The 22,420-nt window shown below is 38.0% G+C and overlaps 1 protein-coding gene across 5 annotated transcripts in view; it reads right to left on the minus strand.

The window, feature by feature from the left end:
* Positions 1-22,420, minus strand: part of LOC134531609 (sodium-dependent nutrient amino acid transporter 1-like) — a 357,424-nt gene that overhangs the window by 196,670 nt on the left and 138,334 nt on the right. The gene's annotated exons all lie outside the window — the stretch shown is intronic.

The following is a 22,420-nucleotide window of genomic DNA, read 5'->3' on the forward strand; positions in this document are numbered from 1 at the left end:
AGCAAGAGGACCAGCCGCAGCCCCTCTCTGCACGGCGGACTGCCGACTATGGGAGCTGATAAAGTGACGACTGAGGACGTCACACCCCACCTCAAGCCACCCCAGCACTGGATGCTGTTGCTGAGACACGTCAATACCATTACAGGATATTGTCGTCATTGTTGGATGCGTGCTTTCTGTATTTGTCAGCGTACTTCTTATACACAGAAATGACTGTGAAGTTAAAGTACAGATATCTTGATGCCATACAGCGATGCGCTCTTCAGAATTTAATGTGTAAATCCTAAGCAGTAAAGGCTGGTACTCGTGCAGTTCCATTTTAGTAAGGATGTCATCAAAAATAATGATGTGGATTTTTTCTTCCATATTTATTTGGCACTTTTCCTATTCTGAGAAGAAACTTTCCATTGTCAGGTGTTAATGCACCGACATCTGGTAGAGAACTGGTCTTTTTCAAACCAATGCAATTACTAATATAACTGCTCGGAATCATATACTTTATGCCCATTGCTTCAAGTGCAGACGAAGTGTAATTTCTTCGTTTCGAAAATTCGCTAAGCGTCTTCGCTGGTCAACGATTCTGACGATGACTTCGTGTGCACACTTCACTACGAATGGAATGTAAATGATACTTGGCGGCACTTCGACCAGTTTAAATACTGGTGGGCCCATTGGCGAAAACTCGTGTAGCATTTTGTTTAGTCTTTCGTTGAGTTACGTTCCTTTTGCCAAATTGCAGTTTATTCGTATGACATTGACAAGCAATATTTTAACTGCACGCATATATTGGTATGTTTTCCCTGCATCGCAATCTTTTGCTTGAATCCCAGCATTATACATATGGTCTCAAGTTTCGTAAAATCGACATTTTCACTGCATGTTAGAATACTTTTTTGAGTGTTTGGATTTCCACGCAGTTGAAAGTCTACATCCTGAGGTAACCTTTCCCTGATGTAATTTCTAATGTAATCGATTTCGTAAGAATCAATAGGTAACTGTATTTCTTGAGTTGTCCTATCACTTATCAGGAAGCTATTATTGCGGTTATTTCCGTCGTTATTCGGTATGGCATTTTATGTTTGAAATTACGCGAGTCCTATACACCATTCACCATATAAATCCAAAGGCGGGAAATAAACTGCCCGCATCTCCGAAGTGTGACCTCTCAACTTTTTATCGACATGACTGACCTACTTTCATTAATGTGCAGTTATTATTAAGCAAATAATATTTTCTTAGCTTAATTTATTAGTTAACAATCCAAGAAACAAGTGAGCACAGTTTATTTTGTTAGCAACTGTTTGGTTTCGTAATTGTAGAAATATGCAGTGGTACAGCTCAGGTACTGTCTAGGTTCTGGCCGATGTCTCAAATTTCCAAAACAGTCGTAGTACTCGGCCTTTTTTCCAGACTTTATGTATGGTACCCAGTGCGTGCCATGGCCAGTCAATGCATTTAAATTAATAATGGCACAATCACGTGTCTTTGATTTGCTAGGTTAATTATCTCACTTAAACACTCCGCTGAAATGTGGTATTTTCAGTTTACGAACTTCCTGATTAAATCTATTTTGTTGAGCATATATTTCGGCAAAGAACTTATGATTTTTTTCACTTGTTACTTTCTTATGTCTCAACCTACTTTGTAAGGCTGCAAGTAGATTCCTGCGCCATATTTTTTAATGATGGAAATGGCTTCCATGCGGGCATTGTGTCTTTGTACTTCCTTTAACTGGATGCGCTCGTTCTTCGAGGTGTTGACTGCCCGCACTATACCACTCGTAACACCGATGGGATGACCGAGATCACCCAATGTATGTAAACGTAGCGGTAGAAATCCACCTGTAATCTTTAAGTCGAGAGTCTGTCTTATTTTTCTTGGCTGTTTTCACGCCTGCTCCAGTCTTGCGCTTGGTCTTGAGGGTCCTGTATTAGAGAGCACCCATTCCTAATTTAGTATTGGTCTTTATGATTTTGAATACACTCCACGCCACTATTTTCTCTCCAAGTCCTGCATTAGACGATTTACTTATATCTTCGGCTTTCTGTGCCAATATATTGTCAGCTCGGTGTCTTCATTCCAGATCCTTGCTGAAGGAATTAGCAATATCGTGCTACTTTCACTTCTCGCCGAGAGAATTAATGTCTACTTCACGCGAGCTAGTTTCTGGCCAGTTTATTTCCTGAACCACAGAATCTGCCACCTGAAATGTGTATCTCTAAAGGCAGATTGCTTATCAGAAAGTTCACAAGACCTGCACCTGATCTTACCTCTTCGAATCACTAAGCACAACTGAGCCAAAAGTGTAAATGTGTTTGCTTTTATACAATTTCACCAGTACAATGCAAGTGGTCAAGCAAGAAGTATGTTTGCCCGTGCGCATTACACAAGATGATGAAGCAAGTGTGAGCGAATCGCGGCATGGCTCGTTATTGCCTTCTACCATACAATGCATAATGGCAGGCCTGTTCAAGTGCGGGAAAACTTGGGTTTTACTAAGTCTACTGGAAGAACCAAAGGGTCTTTGGTTCGATAATGTGTACCTCTATTTCAAGACGTTGTAAAAACCAAAGTACCAGCGCCTGGCTACGATTCTACGATCGGTGGATGGCCTGGATAATTTTTTTTTTTACCAATAATACAGATGTGCTGCTTCCTAGAGAAACAAGAGCTAATTTCATGTTTTTTTTCGACAACGTCGTCTGTGAGAAGAAAGTAATAATTTATGAGTAGGGCCTACTTTTCCATGGGCTGACACGCCAAAGCAGACTGCTTTAAACTATGCCAGACGTATAGTCGAATGCCGAAGGATCTGATTCGTGACACTAAAAATGTCATCGTACTTTTTCGCATGGACGAATTTAACTTACATCATGCTTACTACGATCATGTAAATACTGACATGGCATTTCTGAAATTAAAAGACATGTACTTTTGCTGGAATGAAAATGGCTTCCTTTATATAGTCAAGGACAGATCTCTATATAAGGACGGGTACAGACAAGGTTTCGATCGGTTTATCGTCAAACATGAGTTATAGCATTTTTACAATCCATCGTAGTAGTCGCACTACCGAACTGTATACTGTTATCAAGTCTCACGACGCCGATATCTGGAAATACATTTCACTACTGGCTCAAAAAGTTTAAATTGTAAAAACGATATACTGGCGTACCTACTAGCCATCTACCAGCGTGTGGAAGCCTCGGATTCTTGGATTCGCTACCTGATCTAAGTATCCAACGCACAAAGATGCGACGATTTGAACATTTCTAAAGTAGTCTGAATGCATCACTTACTCACTTGACAACAAAATCTGATCTTGCCAAACATAAGAAAGAAGTTTCTGCGGACGAATAAAAAAGTATAAAAGGAACACTTGCAATATGTTTTCAGTCAGTACAATCTCGGACTTGATCAGTAACCTTCATTGTGCGATACAATCTGTTCATTTAAAATTAATACTTGCTATAGAAAAGCCAGACTTGCATGTAAAAAGGATAATGAATAGATATTTATACCAATCTCTAGTCGTCTCGTCGAACTTAAAAGTTAGGAATAAGGAACCATCACCGTGGAGACAGAAAATGATAATGAGATGCCAACTGTAAAGAAGAGGAAATATGAACCATATTAAGAAGTAGAGGACTTTACAAGTACAGAGTTCATGCACAAGAATAATTACGGAAACGAGAACACAAATTAATGAAATGGTCCGGCCATACCTGAGATCTTTTACGAGTCGGAATAGTGATACAATCTATGGCGTGTACAGAAAACATAAAAATTGGTTCTTTGGTTCTAAAGAAATATACTTTTTCCAGGAAATATCGTGTGCATAGAAGATTTAAAAACAAACGGGACTATGGGTCTGTACATATTGCTGTTCCGCAGGGAGCATATACAGTATTCCTACGAAGATTTACAAGATCAAAAGAAACTGATAGAGATAACGAATGCACAATTTAGCGATAATAATACAGAAAGTGTCATACATAAAGATAAAGATCAAGAAAAAACCGAAATTCTCGCTAATCTCTCTTGTGACTAGCAGTAAATGGTGAAAGTTAAAAAAACATCTGGAAAGTGGCCAGTACTTTGATTATGTGTTTTTGGACGACCATAACAAATTAGTCGACAAGTTAAGACTCCTACATGCTTCTCTTAGTGCAGGAAACTATTCGCACATCAACTAAATAGTCTCCAAACTCGAAGAACTGAGGAAAGGTGGCTACATACAATGAGTCGAACCGGGATCGTTCGCGGACTTCACGCTCCTGCAAGATGGATATACCTTCGGCGAAAATTCATAATGAGTGAACTTGATGATTTATTCCAGGTGGACATTGTTGAGATGATACTATATACTCGATTGAATAAAGGTTTCAAGTACATGTTGACGGTCATCTATGTGTAATTGTGTATAGCATGTTCGCTTGGGCCAGACCTGTGAAATAGAACACTGCAACCGATGTAGCCAATGCCATGGCCAGTATTTTGCGCAATGAACGTGTACTGTCTCATCTGCAAATGTATGTCGGCAAAGAATTCTACAAAGTGGCCTTCAAGGCTTTGATGAAGAAGTATGGCATCAAACACTACACTGCATTCAGTAGTTGTCCAAAGGTTTAACATTACTTTGCACACCAAGATGTGGCGACAGTTCACGGCTGATGGAAATTACAAATGGCTTGGTTTCAGCCCGAAACTTGTAAGCGAATACAATTCCACTGTGCATAGTACCACGAAACTGGAGCCTAAAAATGTAAAGGATTATCATTCCTTCAAACAGTGTTTTCCAATATAAAGAAGAAGAAAGATCTACAAAAGTGTAGAGCTCATTTCGGCGATATTGTGAGAATCTCCAAGCAGAAAGGCGTCTTCGAGAAAGGTTTCACTGTGAATTGGAATCCTGAACATTTCAGTGTGACTCACGTTCGTGAATCTGAGCCTAGAACCTACTACCTCGAAGATTTGGACTGAAAACCTGTTCGTCGTGGCCTCTATGCCAAAGAGTTATTCAGCCTACAATTTATCCCGATACGTACTTGGTGAAGAATATTCTCAAACGAAGAAATGGTGGATCCTATGACAAGTGTTGGTGCTTCGCACCTCGCTTTAATTCATGGGTAGCAGATGCAAATATCTAAAATTGCTAAAGATGATAGTAATTTTTTTTGTACTTGTAGTAGTGTAAATTTTATACGAACAAATGTATTTGTAATTTTGTTGTTTTATTTCTCGTCCCATAATTTTTTTGGCGTCAGCTGGGGTGACTTTGGCTCGTTTTTCACTGCCTTTGTCTGATAAACTGCATAAATCAACGAATAGCTAAAAGTTATTACATTAATATATTTTTTATGTAATAGAAGAGATTCCAATGAACAATTTGACATCACAATGAAAAACATAAAAAATTTCCTCACCTTTTAAAATAATTTGTAAAAAATTGGGACAATCTCACCTCAACATGGGGTGACTTTGTCTCAGGGCATGATTTTGCTTGAATATACAAATAGAATGACGAGTGGGACAATCTCACCCTTATTTTTACACTGCTTGGAAGCACAAAAGCCTTTTTTGAGTGTTGTGATGGTTGTCGGATTGAAAATTGAGAGTTTGATTGGGATATGGAGGGGAGGGGGGAAGGGAGAAACACAACACAATTAGCTTCTTTATATGAACAAAATTTATTTCTAATTTAAAAAAAAAGATTGAACACATTAACAAAAGAAGAATATTATTGAACATATAAACAAAACAAAATTAATATAATTTATTATTAAACATATTCACTCAACTCCGGAACTACAAACAGTGTGTTTCTTTTGACAGAAACCTGTCTTGGAGGTTCGATTTTCTTCACAATATGCTCCCATTCATACGTCAAGATGTCACGCTTCTGAGGCCAATGCCAGTAATTCTTCCCCTGCTCCATGCAATCTACTGTTGGACCAGCTTCAGTGATGTCAACAATCTTTCCTGGATATTGTGAGTTGTTGTATGTAACAATGACAAAATCGTTGATGCTGCACACAGATTTCAGAGATTCGCGGTTATAAATGATTACGGAGTCATCACCTGAGTTGGAAAATGTCTCTAGATTGCTATCTGAATCATTGACGACAATATCCTCATGATTCCCATCAATGTCTGAAGATGATTCTTCATGAACTGTTGGGGTCTTCTGTCCTTGATTCTGTTTGCATGTCTTCAGTTTAGGTGGTTCACTTACTGATGACTGGCCAACATCCCCTACACTGATGCTTCTTCCTGCAGGAACATTTAGTTTCTTCCTTTTCTGCTTAGGTGCATCACCACCAATCACCTTGTTCCTATGAGCAGTAAGTGATGCCATGAAAGCTTCTCCAATGAGAGAAGAATTTGCCTCTTCATTTGGTAACCGTGCCAATATTACATCTTTGTCAACAGGGATAATGCCACATTTCCTGAATCCTGAAACTAAATTTTCTTCTTTGTTCTGTTCAATCTGCTCCATCAATGACTTCAGGAGACTAGGCAGTTTATCCTTTGGGATATTTGTGAATTTTGACCCTTCTGCAGAGTCACGCCAAGACGATAAAAGTGATCGCCAAGCTCTTTTCATTGGTGCATAGAAACTTACATACAACGGCTGGAGCAAGTGGGTTGCATTAGGCGGCAGACAAATGAAATTGATTCTTTTTTCCTGGCGAATTTGCAACACTTGTGTGCTAATATGAGAGGAAAGGTTGTCTCCAATGAGAGCAATGTCTCCTTGTAAATGACGCACGCTAGGGAGAAACAGACTACAAAACCAGTCCTCAAACACAATAGCATAAAACCACCCACTTTTTGTGCGGTTGTATCTGGCTCCTGGTGGACCATTCACGATCCATGAAGATCACATGTGGTCAGCTTTGAACACCACATAGAGCGGCAACAGTTTTCCTTCTGCATTGCCGCATAACATCAAAGACGTTGATGATTTGCTGTGGTTACATATGCGATCTACATATTTGGCTCCCCGTTTACAAATTACACGCTTGTTTCCAGGATTATCTGACACATTGGTTTCGTCATAGTTAAATATATGGCTGGGAGGGATCCCCTCAATCTCCTTACTCAGATGATCGATATATGACGTGATGGTTTCTGCTGACACACCTGCTCTAACTTTCTTGATATTTTGTGAAAACCTCACAGACAATTCAGGATGATCCCGCAGAAACCTTTTGACCCAGTCATAGCCTGGTGTGTTATCTTTAAATTTTTTCACTGTCACACCTTTACGCTGTAGATAATTTCTCACAGTCCATCGAAAATCACTTTCATCGACTGGAAAACCAAACTCTGACAACTTTATTAGATGGTCAACAAATGACTGTTCCTCCAGTTCATTAAAAACTCTTTGACCACCTGGTGTCTTGGTGTGAACATTCTTCAGTTTGTTTTTTAGTGTCGTTATAGGAATGCCATACTTTTTTGATGCTGTCCGTTTGCTCAATCTCTTCTGTACAACATCATCTATGGCTCTGTCTAATGTTTTTTTGTCATAATTTTTATAGGGCCGGCCACCCACTACATGACAATACTTGCGCGCCATAGCTACAAAGTCACTGTGAACAGACAATAAAAACATCTACATGTAGTACTGGTACACTTAGTAAGGTAGATATGTGCCACCTAACATAACCTAAAAAATGTGCTGCCTACCCATAAAAACAAGTCATTTACAATTTGTTTAAATGAAACATTCTGACTAGGTATCTGTTTGAGACAAAGTCACCCCTGACTGCAGGCAAAAATGCTATTGTTTGATATTTCCAAAACTGTATTTTATAAAAGAATGAAAACACCTACTTTCTATGTATTTTCTTAAAGTAGAGATATTACGGAATAAAATTAACAACTTACCAGTTTTCTCAATAAATTTTAACCATCTGCTGCAATATAAAGTTTTCCACTGATATTAACACCAAAACATAAACAATAACATAACTGCAGTAGTACCTACCAACTGCGTAAACATTGCAATCGCCCATTATTTTTTTATTCATACTACCAACTCTACCTAGTGGAATCCATGATTGCCATCTTGTTCTTCGTACTGGTAAAGGACATAGCATCAGGTAAATTTTTTCCCAAGTAGTGGGACAAAGTCAACCCAGGGTAGACAAAGTCATCCCAGTTGACATTTTAATTAAATTGTCTTTTTTCGTTGTCCATGGGCCAAACCAAGGTTGCAAATTGATTTTACTAATGATTATTTTGATAAGGTTTTTTGACGATTTTGGGAATTTCCCCCAAAACTCTAGCTAAATATTAACAAATTTCGAAGATGGTGGCCAAGAAGACCGATAAGAGGGCGGGGGCGCCCAGGCAATAAATGATTCCTGCACTCTAATGGGTAAAAATGAAACTCAATTGGTAGCATTGCCCTCTAGCAGACAAAAACAGTCTGTCGGATCCAAGATGGCAGCCTCCAACAGACGTAATTAAGATGGCCACCATAACATCATACAAGCTGGTAATATATATACCTTGGCATTAATGGTGGAAGGTCAGTCTGTCGGTGGCTTCTGGGGAGGAAGGATCCATCACCATTCTTTTTTTCCCTCGCCTGGTTCTAGCCGAGGGCTCCTTGATTTTACGTCCTTTTTTATTAAAATTTTATTATGTTTTTTACAACTTTTAAATTTTCTTTATAATTTTTGCGGAGTTTCAATATGACGCACGATTATAAAAATGACAGAACACAAGTTATTAAAATTTAATTAATTAATTATTTTTATTAATAATAAAATTGGTCCAGCTATAACGTTAATAGTTACGGATTTTCAAGATGGCAGCCATAAAGAAAATTTCAACAGTTACATCATAATACAAAATGGTGGAAATTTCTTGTAAAAAATAGCGGAATTTAAATTGACGGAAAACAAGATGGCGGATCTAAAATGGTGTTAGAGGTCGAGGTCAAGGTCAAGGTAATACAAGATGGACGCCGTGACGTCAAAATCCAAGATGGTCGTCGGCACCTCAGCACCTCTCCCTGGCTCCTTTTTCCGGATGTCCTACTATTCCATACTTCTCAAAAATTTAAGAATAATTTTATAAATAATATTTAAACCAGTTCTTTTTTTAATTGTCTACATTACATCGTTACGATCATATGCTCATAAATCACTTGCATGCAAAACAAAGAATAAATGTTATTTTTGCATTATGGAAGTTAAAAAAATACATTAATATATTTTGTCACTCATATAATAAATTAGTCTGTAGTTTTTATCTATCATAATGAAAATGCATATAATATAATAAATACAAGTACAAACTATCTTTTTTTTTTTTGTGAAAATTTGAAAGATAAATGTCACCATAGCTATCATGATTTAATTCCAGGAAAGGGAGGCACAACCGAACAAAAGATTTCTAAAGATATGCCAAAAATAATAAATTGAATAAAATTATAAAATGTGTTTGTTAGTTTTATAATGTTATTATATTTCACGTCAGTGTCTGTTCGCGATATCTTGTCTCAAAAATAAATTCCCAAAAAAACTATTTAAGAAATAATACATTGTAATCGCTGGGGCTGATAAAAAAAATACCACCAAATAGACCAATCAACAAAACAGTTAAATTCACATTAGCTCCCTAGCGAGTTCACTTGAAGAAAAAAAAACCTTAAAAATTTAAACACATTTTGAGCTGAAGAACTGCAAGGTAAAAGTAAACAATCACATTTATAGGTAAAGTAAATTACTAGATACGTAAATAGCAAAAATATATTAAATTCCAAAGATTACTTTAAATAAATCATCATCACAAATACCATACATCGTTGTTTGTAACAAGAGAAATACAATATTTGAAACGCTTGACACAATAAAATTAATTAAGAACGCAAAAGCATCAGAAAAATACAATAAGATTGTTGTGACTGAATATAGCCTAAAACAATATATTACCAAATGACTACAAGGAAAAATTCTGATGAAGAAACTACAGTTAAAATAGAGAAGTGCTATTTCCACCTTGTTCAAATTTGAAGTGAAAATTATATTTATGTATATTAAACTACACACCTTATATTAAAATAAAATATTAAAATTTGTATGACAAGTGAAATACGAATACAATTGCACAATGCCTTTTAAATCTACACCTCCATTAATCAAGCCATTTCACAAATGCTATGCAAATCTCTGGACAAATAATTTCAAATACATAATAAAATAATGCAAGGGACAAAAAGGTAAAAAAAAAAACTTCTACATGAATAATTGTAGTTAATGTAAACGCGAGAGTCCAGACCGCGATGCTGGGTCCGGAGCTGTCTGGCGGCCCCGCGTGGCCACTGACGTCACGCGCCATCCACTGACGTAAGGCATGCCACACGTGCCTGACCAGATTACAAAGGGTCGTCGCCACCCCCTCCACCCTTCCTCGCCCCCGCATCGTCCTGCCTCGGCGCTGTTATCTGTCACTGAGCGGTCTTGGGGAACTCCGCGGCTCGCCGCGTAAACAAGCGACTATATTCTCCATGTTTGGGGCGTCGGTTCGGCCCGGGATGACGCGACTTGGCACAGCCGCTCTCGTCGGATCCAGAAGGACGCACCTCAGGTACTTCAGCAGCGACACCGGCCTCCAGGGGAGTTCCGCGACGAGTGTCGGCGGAGTGTCGGCGGAGTGTCGGCGGAGTGTCGGCAGAGTGCCGCGTGAGTGCCGCGACAGTTCCGGAGTTGAGAGTTCTGCGAGCGAAGGGAAGAGCGACATCAGCGAAGAGGGTGAGAGACTGTGTGTGCGGACAGGCGCGAGGTAAGGGGCGAACCACTGTTGAACCTAGTTCCAGTGAGGAGTGCGAACTGTGGAACTTGACATACATTGAGTGACTTGAGAGTAAACATTTTAAGTGCTAGTGATTTCTGATCGAACATTGATAAGCACAAGTTTTTATTATTAATGTAAATATTATTAATTAATAAAAGGGTGGAAAATGTAATTCGGCAATCCCTTACGAACCCAGTTCTCCCCACATCATAATCGTAACAGTACTAATAAGTACTCAATGACATGAGTATTAGCTATATAATAGGGCATCCCGTGGCAGTAAAGTAGCAAAGTGTTGGTGTCAGGTCATCCGCAATTTTGAATTATGACGTCACGATCACAATTCTGGATGACCTTGACCTTGACTCTTGACCTAACAATTGTCCTTGATCCTGGCCGCCATATTGGATAACATCATGGCTGTCATCTTATAGAACATTCCGCCATTTAGAAATCTGCTATCCTAGATTCTAGAATATTCAGCCATATTGAATAATGTCATGTCCAACATTTTTGCAGCCATTTTGAAAACAATCAATTTTAAATAAATTATCGAAAAAAAATTTTTATAATTTTTTTATTGAATTTATATATATTATGTAATATAAAGGCACTCAAGGCATTCAATACGGAGTTCGCGGGTCAAAAACGATGAGCCATTTTTTAACAATCCTTCCTCCTGGTCGCCACAAGCAGACAGTTACCAAACACCTTCACCAACGAATATATGTTACTCCAACTAGTATAATGTCATGCCTTTGTTGTATTTACAACCATTAAAAAAAATCCTAAATTATCCACACAAAAAAATCAGTAAAATTTTATAAATAAAATAATTTATGCTGATTGGTTTAATCGGTTCCGGTCGTTGGTTCGATCTTCCACTGGTGAAAAGAGGTAATTAAAGATTAAATACCATTATAAAAATTCAGATGTTTCCATTACATTTCAAAGAGTTTATTAATCAACCTTATTTAGGAAAGTGATGGAATATATGAGAATGGTCTGACTGAATAAAAATGCCATTGTTATTAAGTCTACCAATTTAATACAAACACTTGCTAAAGTTTAAGATTACTACATACAGTAACAACTGCAAGCATATAAGCCAAGAAATGTTACGAGTGGAGAAAACAGATTCGTAAGGAATAGCCCAATTAATTTTATATAGTTTTATTTACTATTAAAATTTGCATGACTAAAAAAATCCCTACACTTTATGTTTTTTCACAAATCACTCGCACTAAAAAAAAATTGTTCATTAATCACTATATATCTGTAAGGTCCACAGATGACACTACTCACTGGAGCTAGGCTCAACAGTGGTTTTCCCTGTACTACTTACCTGTCCACCTGTCCACACATACATTCTTGGTATGCACTCGCACGGGCCCATCCCGCCGCTCGCCCAGGGGTCTCTCGTCCTCCTCGCCCAACTCGCACTTCACTCAACTCGCCTGTACAAACTCTCGGAACTGCTGGGGACACCAGCGTCGCGACTTTTATACCATTGGCAGTCTTTCTGGGACCGACTGAAGTAGATGTGACGTTTCGCGTCAACCCATGCTGAAGCATCCCAAATAATAGAAATAATTCATGCCACTCTATGCGGAATTTCCCGACCACCAAGGGATAGATAACCGCGCCAAGGAAGGAGGGCGTGGGGGCAGCGGTGTGGTGAGGCCAGGCTGGTATAATCCCCCGAAGGTACGCATGCGGGGCGTCAGTGGCAATGCGAGGCCATCAGTTCACCTCGCGAGCCACGCCCCCTTGCCCCCTCCCCAACAGGTAACACATCTCTTCTAGCATATTCTCTTAATCTGTCCAAATGTACCATGCTCATTTGTCCTCTCTTTCCCCTCTGGGTGCGAATAACCACATCTTTTATCCGTTTCAGCATTTCATATGTGCCTCCCAATGCCACTCGAAGCTTAGGGCACCTACCCTTCCTTCGCTGGGGGTTGTACGGCCAGACCAAATCACCTTCCTGATAGCCTTCAGGTCATACCTTGTCTTCATTTGGTTTGTCGCTAATCGGAGGTTCTTTCGAGCTTGAACATGTATTAGCATAATACACTCCTCCAGACGATTGACATAGTCAGTGATGCTGGTCAGCTCTTGGCGAGGATGGCCGCACTTGATGTCACAGGGCAACCTCAAGTAATGTCCAAACACAATACTAGCAGAGGTCTGTCCAGTGGAGTCATGGATGACAGAATGACCGACCTATAAGCCATCAGGAAAAACTGGATATGTTTACCCCAATCCAGTTTATGGTGAGCTACAATCTTTGCAAGTTGTTCCTCAAGAGTTATGTTGATCCTCACAACCATGCCATCGGACTGAGAGTGTAAGGCTGTAGTCCAGGTTTTATTTATTCCCAGACACACCTCCTGAAACCCTTTCGACTCGAAATTGAAGCCTTAGTCTGAGTGGAGCTCCATTAGAACCCCAAATTTGCAAAAGAAGTTGTTGACTAATGCATCTGCAATGGTAGTGGCTTCTTAGTTAGGAAGTGCATAAACCTCTGGCCACTTACTGAAATAATCCATTTCTACTAGAATATACCAAATACCATTACTAATATAGTTAAATGGTCTAGCAATGTCTGTGGCTATCCTCTCAAAGTGAGCACCCACATTGTAGGCCCTCATTTTCCCATGACTCCGGTATTGTGGCCCTTTTTTAGACGAGCATACTTCGCATCATCAACATCAAGCCTCCACATTCTATCAAAACTTCATTAATAATAGCGTTAATGGATCTGGGCTAGAGTTTTGTTTACCCCTAGGTGACCGCCAGAGATACCATCATCGATTTCCTTTAACACATATGCTACTAGACTCTTTGGAAAGAGTAGTTGCATGGTAACTATTTTTCCATTTGGACTCTCTCATGCCCTCATAAGCAGCCCGTTCACCATCCTTTAGTAATAATCATACTGTGCCCAGTTAGCTTTCACAGCCTTTTGGTCACTGGATATTTCATACCATGGTGAAGGTCCCGCACCATTTTCTAGTCAGATAATAATGGTCCCAGGTCAGGATATTGGTGCTGTTCCCATACCAAGCTGGCATTATGCTATTTATCTTCACAGTTTGTTATGGTTGTTTGCCGAACTTCTCGATTGCCTCATTTTTCTTTGAACTCTTGCAATTGTTGCAAACTACCTTGCAAGGTCTTCAGGAGAGAGCGTCGGCACTGCTGTGAATTCGGCCTCTTCTGTATTCTTCGACAATCATACTGCTTTTTGTGTTCAATCCACCGAGTAAGTAGTCCCTCTTGATTCTTGCAACAGCTACTTAATTGTGGCATGGTCAGTGACTAAAAGGAATTTTCTCCCATATAAATATTATTGGAAATGTTGCAGATACTTCACTTCAGCAGGAATTCTCTTCTTGTGGCACAATAGTTGCATTCAGGATAAATCCTTGCTATAATATGATATTACTCATTCATATCCATCTTGGGCCTGGAAAGGCACATCACTTAATCCATCTCCGCTTGCATCTGTGTCGAGTATATACTCTTCATGTTGATGGGGTAAGCAAGTATGGGGCTAGTACACAGGGATTTCTTGAGTACATGAAAGGCAGTTTCAAATGTTGAGGTCCATAGAAATTGTAATTTGTCCTCGGTCAGCTTATGCACTGTTTTGCGACTTCTGAGAATCCAGGAACAAATCACCTATAGTAGGCACAGAATCCCAAGAAACTACTTATATAATGATTTTTCTTAGGTTTAAGCCAATCCTTAAAATACTCGATCGTCTCAGGATCTGTTTGCACTCCATTCTGCGATAAAATATGTCAAATGAGTGTTACCTAATGCTGGGACAACAAGCACTTCTTAGCACTTAAGTTGTGCATGGTGAAGCTGGTCGAACACATCCTTTAAAATTCGCAAATGTTCCTTCACTATATTTCCCACTACAATAATACCATTCAAGTATACAAGGCATGTTTTCCAAGTCAAGTCATACAGCACATTTTTCATCAATCTATCAAAAGTTGAATGAAAATTACATAACCCAAATGGTAACATGGTGAACTGGAACAGCCCACTCCCTGTTGAGAAAGCAGTTTTCTCTTTATCCTTAGGCTGTATCTCCACTTACCAGTAACTATTCTTCAGGTCTAGTGTAGAGAACCATCTGGTGCCAGAGAGTGTATCAAGTCTGTCATCGATATGTGGGAGAGGTTAGCTGTCCTTTTTGGTGATGTCATTCAGATTCCGGTAGTTCACACAGAACCTCAGTCGGCCATTCTTCTTAGCTACTAAAACTACTGAAGAAACCCAAGGGCTCGCTGGCAGTTCTATTACACCGCCCTCTATCATACCTGCAAGGAACTTCTCTGCTTCTTCCATTTATGCTAGAGGTAGCCACCATGATGATAGTCGGATTGGTTCCATATCACATTTGTTAATGCGATGGTAGACTAGGCTTTTTGTCCCAAGGTTAAAATCCCCTATAGAATATACATTTTGTTTGCTTACCAGAAAAGCAGTAACTTTTCTATTTCTTTACCTGTGAGGTTATTTTAGTATTACCTTTATAACTATTATATATTTGGGACCAGTGACTGCTTGGTATGAGTATTAGGTGAAAAATACTCACACTGGCCTACTCAAGAGACTGGTTCACTGCTATTTATTGGGTCTCCCTGATTCAGAACCCTTTCAGAACCCTTCGAGAATCAAGGTTGGCCACCCTGACCAGTGTAATCTCGCCAACCTTTGCAATGCTTCGAGCGATAAAAATAGGTAAATTTATAGGAATATTGAGGAAATTTGACACCCAGATGGCCTTTGTGACGCCAGAGGTCGGCACCGGCACAGCGCCCTGAACCCTGTGTCCGGACATACTATTATATACTACTGATAAAATCTCTTGGTAACGTTTACTTACTGTATGTCACCAACAACGGCAAGCCCGGCATGATAAATTAATATATGTAGAATGTGTCATGAATCATACTGTTCATGAATCCACTGATTTATCTCCACATTAAACACTTTGTCTGTATATGTCCGTGGTGATAAACTCTCTTAATCTACCCAAATATGTCGAAAATCAAGAACCTGAAGGTCTGTTATCGTGTGTAGAGGTAGAACAACTTGTCCAAGCCAAGCTAATGTCAGAAGCCACTAGAAGACAATGTCGATAAAAAGCATCTCGAAGAAGACGTTTTTAGCTGGCAGATTAAATTATATGCAGAACAGCATCAATTATTAGAAAATATGGAAAATATTACTCAGAAACTCTTTTTTAGTTTTCCTGGACCACTTTTATTTACACAGATTACAAAGGAGAATTGCTACGAAGTATGCGACACTGCTTGGAACAAAGTTATAGGCAAGTATTACATTACACAATTACGTGAATATAAAATGCCTATCACATGAAAAGAATAACATATTTTCAAGATGCTAAAAAGAGTAATGATATTTAAATCGTTGTTCAGTCAGCTGATATAAATTTAAATTAATGTTGTAGCCTCACGTTAAGAGGAAATGTTCAGCTATATAATATGTATAACATGTTGTGAAATCATTTTAACACGTCGATGAGTCGCGTGGTGTCGTAAATGACTTTTTTTTTTGTCAACTGATGGTTGAGGTCAGTCTACTTCCTACGTATAGGTGAAGAGTAATGCACCTACTTAAGTATTTATGTTTATCGCAATTTTATTGAAGTATATGGACTTAAGGCACTAAAGCCTTTGTTGCGTTAGCGTTTGATTTGCGAATTCAGTTCACAATACACGAAATTAGACGGTTTTTCAACAAGAACAAGATCTACACATTTTAGCTTTTTTTTTTTTTTAAGTAATTTGTCTTGCTGTTCAATATGTGAACTGACTGAAGAATTGGCCTCAATAAGAACTATTCCGAAGTTATAGGTAACAACTAAATTATTCTCATAAATCATTTGTAATATTAAATGTATGTTGGCGTGTGTATGTAAACAATAACATAACCTACATAATGTTATTAGGAGCATGTTTAAACAGTCTACAGCAAATTAATAGTAATGTACTTGTTGACCTAAGTGCACCACACATTATCCAAGTGATGACTAGGCATTGATCAGTTAATATAATATAGAGTAGTATATATTCAGAATTATGAAATTACGTTACACTTATTCTTCTTTGAAAACTAGTAACTAATATGTAGGGGTATAAGTATTATCTCCTAGATACACCCTAGCTAAGTATGCACACCTTTCGTGTACGATAGCCTAAAAAAATTGAAACTTTAGCCGATTTTATAGTGCTAACATTACCCTAGCTGTGGTATATGATTTATTACCATTTTAAAGAAAATATTGGTAAACATTATAATTTACTACTTATAAATAATTTCTAAATATTGTCATTCCTATTGTAAATAATATCCCACCAAAAACATCCTGTAAAAAAATTGGCCAAGTCTCGATGGAGATGCTTGTTTATCTCTAAAAAGGAATTAAATCTAGACAAAGTCGCGCCAAGTCTAAGATTCCTTACTGCGATTTCTTTATTATTATAGTTAATGTTGTGTGACTTGGCCGTTGAACATTCTTTATACGTTAGTGGGTCAAGTCAATTTTGTTTACACGTAATGTTATATCTGTTTGTTAAGCGAGATAATTGCCCATACTGGTATTGGTAATTGGACGCTAGTGTCACATTTTAGGCTGTTGATTGTGCAACACATGCATTCAGCATTGACAATGCTGAATTCTGCTCTCTTCTTTTTGGAGCGTCAAATCGACCACCGATCTAACATAAAATAGACGTACAGACAGACTTCTATCAATGATTAGAAGTCTGTCTGTACTGGAAATAATTTTTAATACCGTAACCTGGGGTGAATGGGGACAAGAGGGTGAATAGGGACAGAAACTGGGAAAAACTATATTTATAATATATTTTGCTTAAACTAATGAGTATTAAATTTCTATATAGTAGACTACGTTAAAAAATTGTTTGTTTATCTAAAATAGCAAGTGCAATTGTATTCTGTAGCTTTTATTTCATGTTGGCAGCCCTAGTTAACAGCTGTTGAATTGGGAGGCCATATTGTGCCATCACAAATGTTGTTTGCTACAAGCTTATTTCAGCTTCTATGTTTTCTTGAAGTAAATGTCAGCTTTTAGTGTAGTCTGGTAAGTTTTTACACAAAAAATATTAAAGATCCTACTATTTTTAAAAAAATGATCAGTTGATTTTTATCAAGCTTGTAATTTCTTCATAAAAATGGGGTGAATGGGGACATAAAATCAACTTGTATACAAATCACAAAAATTTTGTTGTTACAGTTTTTGTTATTAGTCATATTATTAAATTGAATTTATTATAACTAACATTATTCAGTTCTATATTTTGTTTTGTAAGTTGTAATTTAGGACTTTACTTTCTTTTTCAGTGATTAAAATGCCTAGAAAATACAAAAGGGATCCTCGTTCAAAAGAGCATCGTCCTATAGACAGGAAAAAGGTGAATCTGGCAGTGCAAGCAGTTAAAATGGCATGACTATTAGGAAGGCTGAAGAAAAATTTGGAGTTTCAAAGTCTGCCCTGCATCGTTATTTGAAGCAGTTTAGAGACAATGAAGGTAAACATATTGATTTCAAGAGTAAGCGTGGTCAGACTTTGCTCCCTTCAGATTTTGAGAAGGATATTGTTGAGTGCCTCCAAACGTGTGCTGGATGGGGATATCCTCTAAGTGAGTTCGACTTATGCTGTTTTGTCAAATACCACTCAGACAGAGAGGGCAAGACCATAGCAAAATTCAAAAACAACATGCCTGGCTATGAGTGGGCACTTCGCTTTTTAACTCGACACAAAACTGACCTCTCTCAAAGATTATGTCAAAACATTAAAAGGAGCAGAGAAGAAGTCTCACCTGTATCAATAAGTTCTTTGATGAACTAGAAGCGACTACAGATGGCATACGATCACATTTAATAATTAATTATGATGAGACAGCACTCTCTGACGACCCAGGCCGATGGAAACTCATTTTCAAAAGAGGCTGCAAGTACCCCGAACGAGTAATGAATCGGAGTAAAGCAAGTGTATCTGTCATGTTTGCTGCAACTGCTTCATGTTTGCTGCAACTGCTTCTGGGAAGATGTTGTCTCCATATGTGATTTACAAGTCCACATATTTGTACGATTTGTGGAGTGAAGGTGGACCTCCTGGAACCTTTTACAATCGTAGTAAGTCCGGTTGGATGGATGGCAACTGCTTTCTCGACTGGTTCAAACGAGTTATCATCCCATACTGTCGTCGATTCGAAGGAAAGAAACTTCTCATAGGTGACAACTTAAGCTCAGACTTATCTCCTACAGTAGTCAGATTATGCGAGGAAAATTAAATCTTGTTTGTTTTCCTTCCTCCAAACTCGACACATCTGACACAGCCTTTGGATGTCAGTCTATTCAGGCCTCTCAAGATGAGCTGGAGAAAAGTTATAGAAGAAACTAAGGCCAAGGCTCAAGGAAAACACAAGCCATTTGATAAGAAATATTTCCCTTCCCTCCTGAAAAAGACCATGAATTTGATGGATAGGGAACTTGAACATAACATCCAGGCTGGATTTGCTAAGGCAGGCATTTTTCCTCTCAACAGGAAAAGGGTGCTCGACAAGCTACCTGCTTGACATAATAAGGATGAACAAAAAGAACAGACTGTAGACAGCAGCCTAACAGAATTCCTAAAAACTATGAGGTATGGAACTTCTGATGAAGAAGTAACAAGGGGCAGAAAAAAGAGACTAAATGTCCCTGCAGGGCGTAGTGTGACAGTTGCAGATTTAGAGGGATCTGATACAAATGATTCTGAATCAGAACATGTGATGTCAGAACATGATGAATTGGTTTTAAATAGACACGCATCCAGTGAATGTGAGATACCTAACGGCAAGGAAGGAGAAAAAGATCCAACAGAAGGGGACTGGGTAAAAGTCAGATTTGCATACGATCGGGGCATCAAGATTTTCATAGGAAGGATAGTGAAGAATTTTGAGACGGATGAGCACCGGTACATTGGAACATTTCTGCGGCAATCAACCAAGTGCTCAAACATACCTATTTGTTTTTCCCAATGTGCCAGATGAAAGTGACTTCTCAAAGAATGACATTTTAGCTGTCCTGAATGAACCAACTGTGCGCAGGGGACATTACTCATTCACTCCAAATCCACTTTCGACTTGAACTCAGTGTAAATTTGAGAGCAGTTTCATGATTCTTATAATTATTGACATGTGTTCCAAATATTATTAGTGTGCATTGATCATTGCTATAAAGATTTTTTAAGCAGAACAATATTGTCAACATTTCATTAGGAGCCTCCTTTCATTAAATAAAATAGAAAATACCATGTAAAATTAAATAATTACTATTTCCTTATTTGGTAGTACAAATGTAAATGTCTGCTTGATGCTTTGTAAATTATGTCCCTATATACCCCTGTGATTTAAAAATAGGGACTACCATTAATGATACACTATTGTCCCTATTAACCCCGACATTGGGGTGAATAGGGACACCAATAAAAAAATTAATATATGTTAAATGACCGCAGGTATCAAACTTTAATAACAGGCTATGAATAGCTTAAGGGGAGTGCAAGAAGGAAAAAAAACTGTCTGTTCACAAAAAAATTACATTTAAAAGTTACTTGTAAAAACAATTAAAAACTGTCCCTATTCACCCCAGTTTACGGTACTGTTTGTTTCAGGCTCGCCTACACATAAGTATTATTGAAATACGCAGCTTTATCAAGCCTACAATTGACTGGTTATTGAATCAACGTTTTCCAAGTGGATATTTTCCACCGTCAATGGGTAGCGGTTCTGGCGACAGATTGGTGCAATTGTGTCATGGAGCACCAGGGGCCTATTCCACCAATGAACTTTGCAACTTTTCAATTTGCACTTTGCACTTTGCATATAACTGAAAAGTGCAAAGTAAATGTGTTCCACCAAAAATTTTAACCTCTTTGCATTCCTACAGCCAGTCTGCAAAGTCTTTGCATTATTTTATTCATTGTTTACATTACTGTTGCCTAGTTTGTAGGTTATAGAGTGCATGATGAGTAAGAAAATAGAAGTTGTGCATAAAAAATTAGCATTATTAGAACTTATAAAAGAAAAAATATATATATTATTTGCAAGTTTCTCGAGTGCAGTAACACAGAAACAAAAGGAGAAGGAATGGACTGACGTTCTTTTAAAAGCACAATGAATACCATAGTCAATCATGAAATTTATTCTTAATCTGTACACTTTCCTTACTGGAACTCTGTCATCTTCATCAGATTCATCACTTGAATGCAATATACTCCTCATAATTTTCCTCCTTTTACTGTTGTAGGTTATGTGTTTATGTTACTATGTTTTCATTTCTCTCAACCACATTAAATAAAATAAAATAATTACTTAAAAGCTAAATTTATAACAAACAACACTTTTAACCACCTCAAAAAAATTATTTAAATAAGATCACACAATAAAAAGTTAAACTGCAAAAGCAAAATAATATTTGCAAAACTTCTGAAAACTTTGCAAATATTTATAGATGAGTTATGCAGATAAAGATTATTGTGGAACAGAAACACGTTCAAAACTGCAAAGTCTTTGCACTTTTCGCTTTGCACTTTTCAATTTTTGCTTTGCGAATTCTAATTTTTATGGAACAGAAGTAAGAAAGAAAAATGCAAAGTGAAAAGTGAAAAGTTGCAAAGTTTATTGGTGGAATAGGCCCCTGGTTTTGTACCCTTGTGTACCCTTCAACGGCCAAGTCACACAACATTAACTATAATAATAAATAAATCGCAGTAAGGAACCTTAGACTTGGCACGACTTTGTCTAGATTTCATTACTTTTTAGAGATAAACAAGCAGCTTCAATGAGACTTGGCTAATTTTTTTACATAATGTTTTTGGTGGGATTTCACTTCTTTTTGCAGAAACGTGGGTATATTGATTTATTTTATTAGATTTTCTTATTTGACAATTTTTTTTTCTTTTTAAGAGAATTTTTTTTTATTATTACAAATCTTTCTTTTCTTTTTTTCCGGTTCTGATTCTTGTACAGTAGCTACAGTTTTTCGTATTGTCCATTCGCGTTCATTATTTATTCTTTTAGACGGTTTAGACGGTTTGATTTCTGAAAGATCGGCGTGGTATTTACGCCTAGTGGCCGCTTAAGTAACTACCGGTAAAACGTAAACACTTTTTTTTGGCCAGCATCGCCAAAGGAACCTCTTAGTATACCGTTCTCATACACTTCAAAAGTGAAGGGAAAGATTTTTCCAGCAGCCATAAGCTCAGAAGCTGAGCCGTAGGTAGTGGGTTTCATCATATCGCTCGTGTAGGATTGCGCGCTCGTGTATACGTCACCATCAGCATCACACGTGTACACTTGCATTTCGACCCAATGTTCAGCAACGTATGGAACTATAGCAGATTATGATACTGCAAGTTGAGTCAGTTCTACCATACACCAAGAAAGATATTTAATGGAAGAGACAAGACCCGTCTGTGGGCATACCAACTACTTGGTAGCCACTACGTTCATCGTCGTCTTTTAATATTATCGACATTTTTTACGAT

The sequence above is a fragment of the Bacillus rossius genome, chromosome 5 (genome assembly GCF_032445375.1).
Source record: "Bacillus rossius redtenbacheri isolate Brsri chromosome 5, Brsri_v3, whole genome shotgun sequence".
Taxonomy (NCBI): domain Eukaryota; kingdom Metazoa; phylum Arthropoda; class Insecta; order Phasmatodea; family Bacillidae; genus Bacillus; species Bacillus rossius.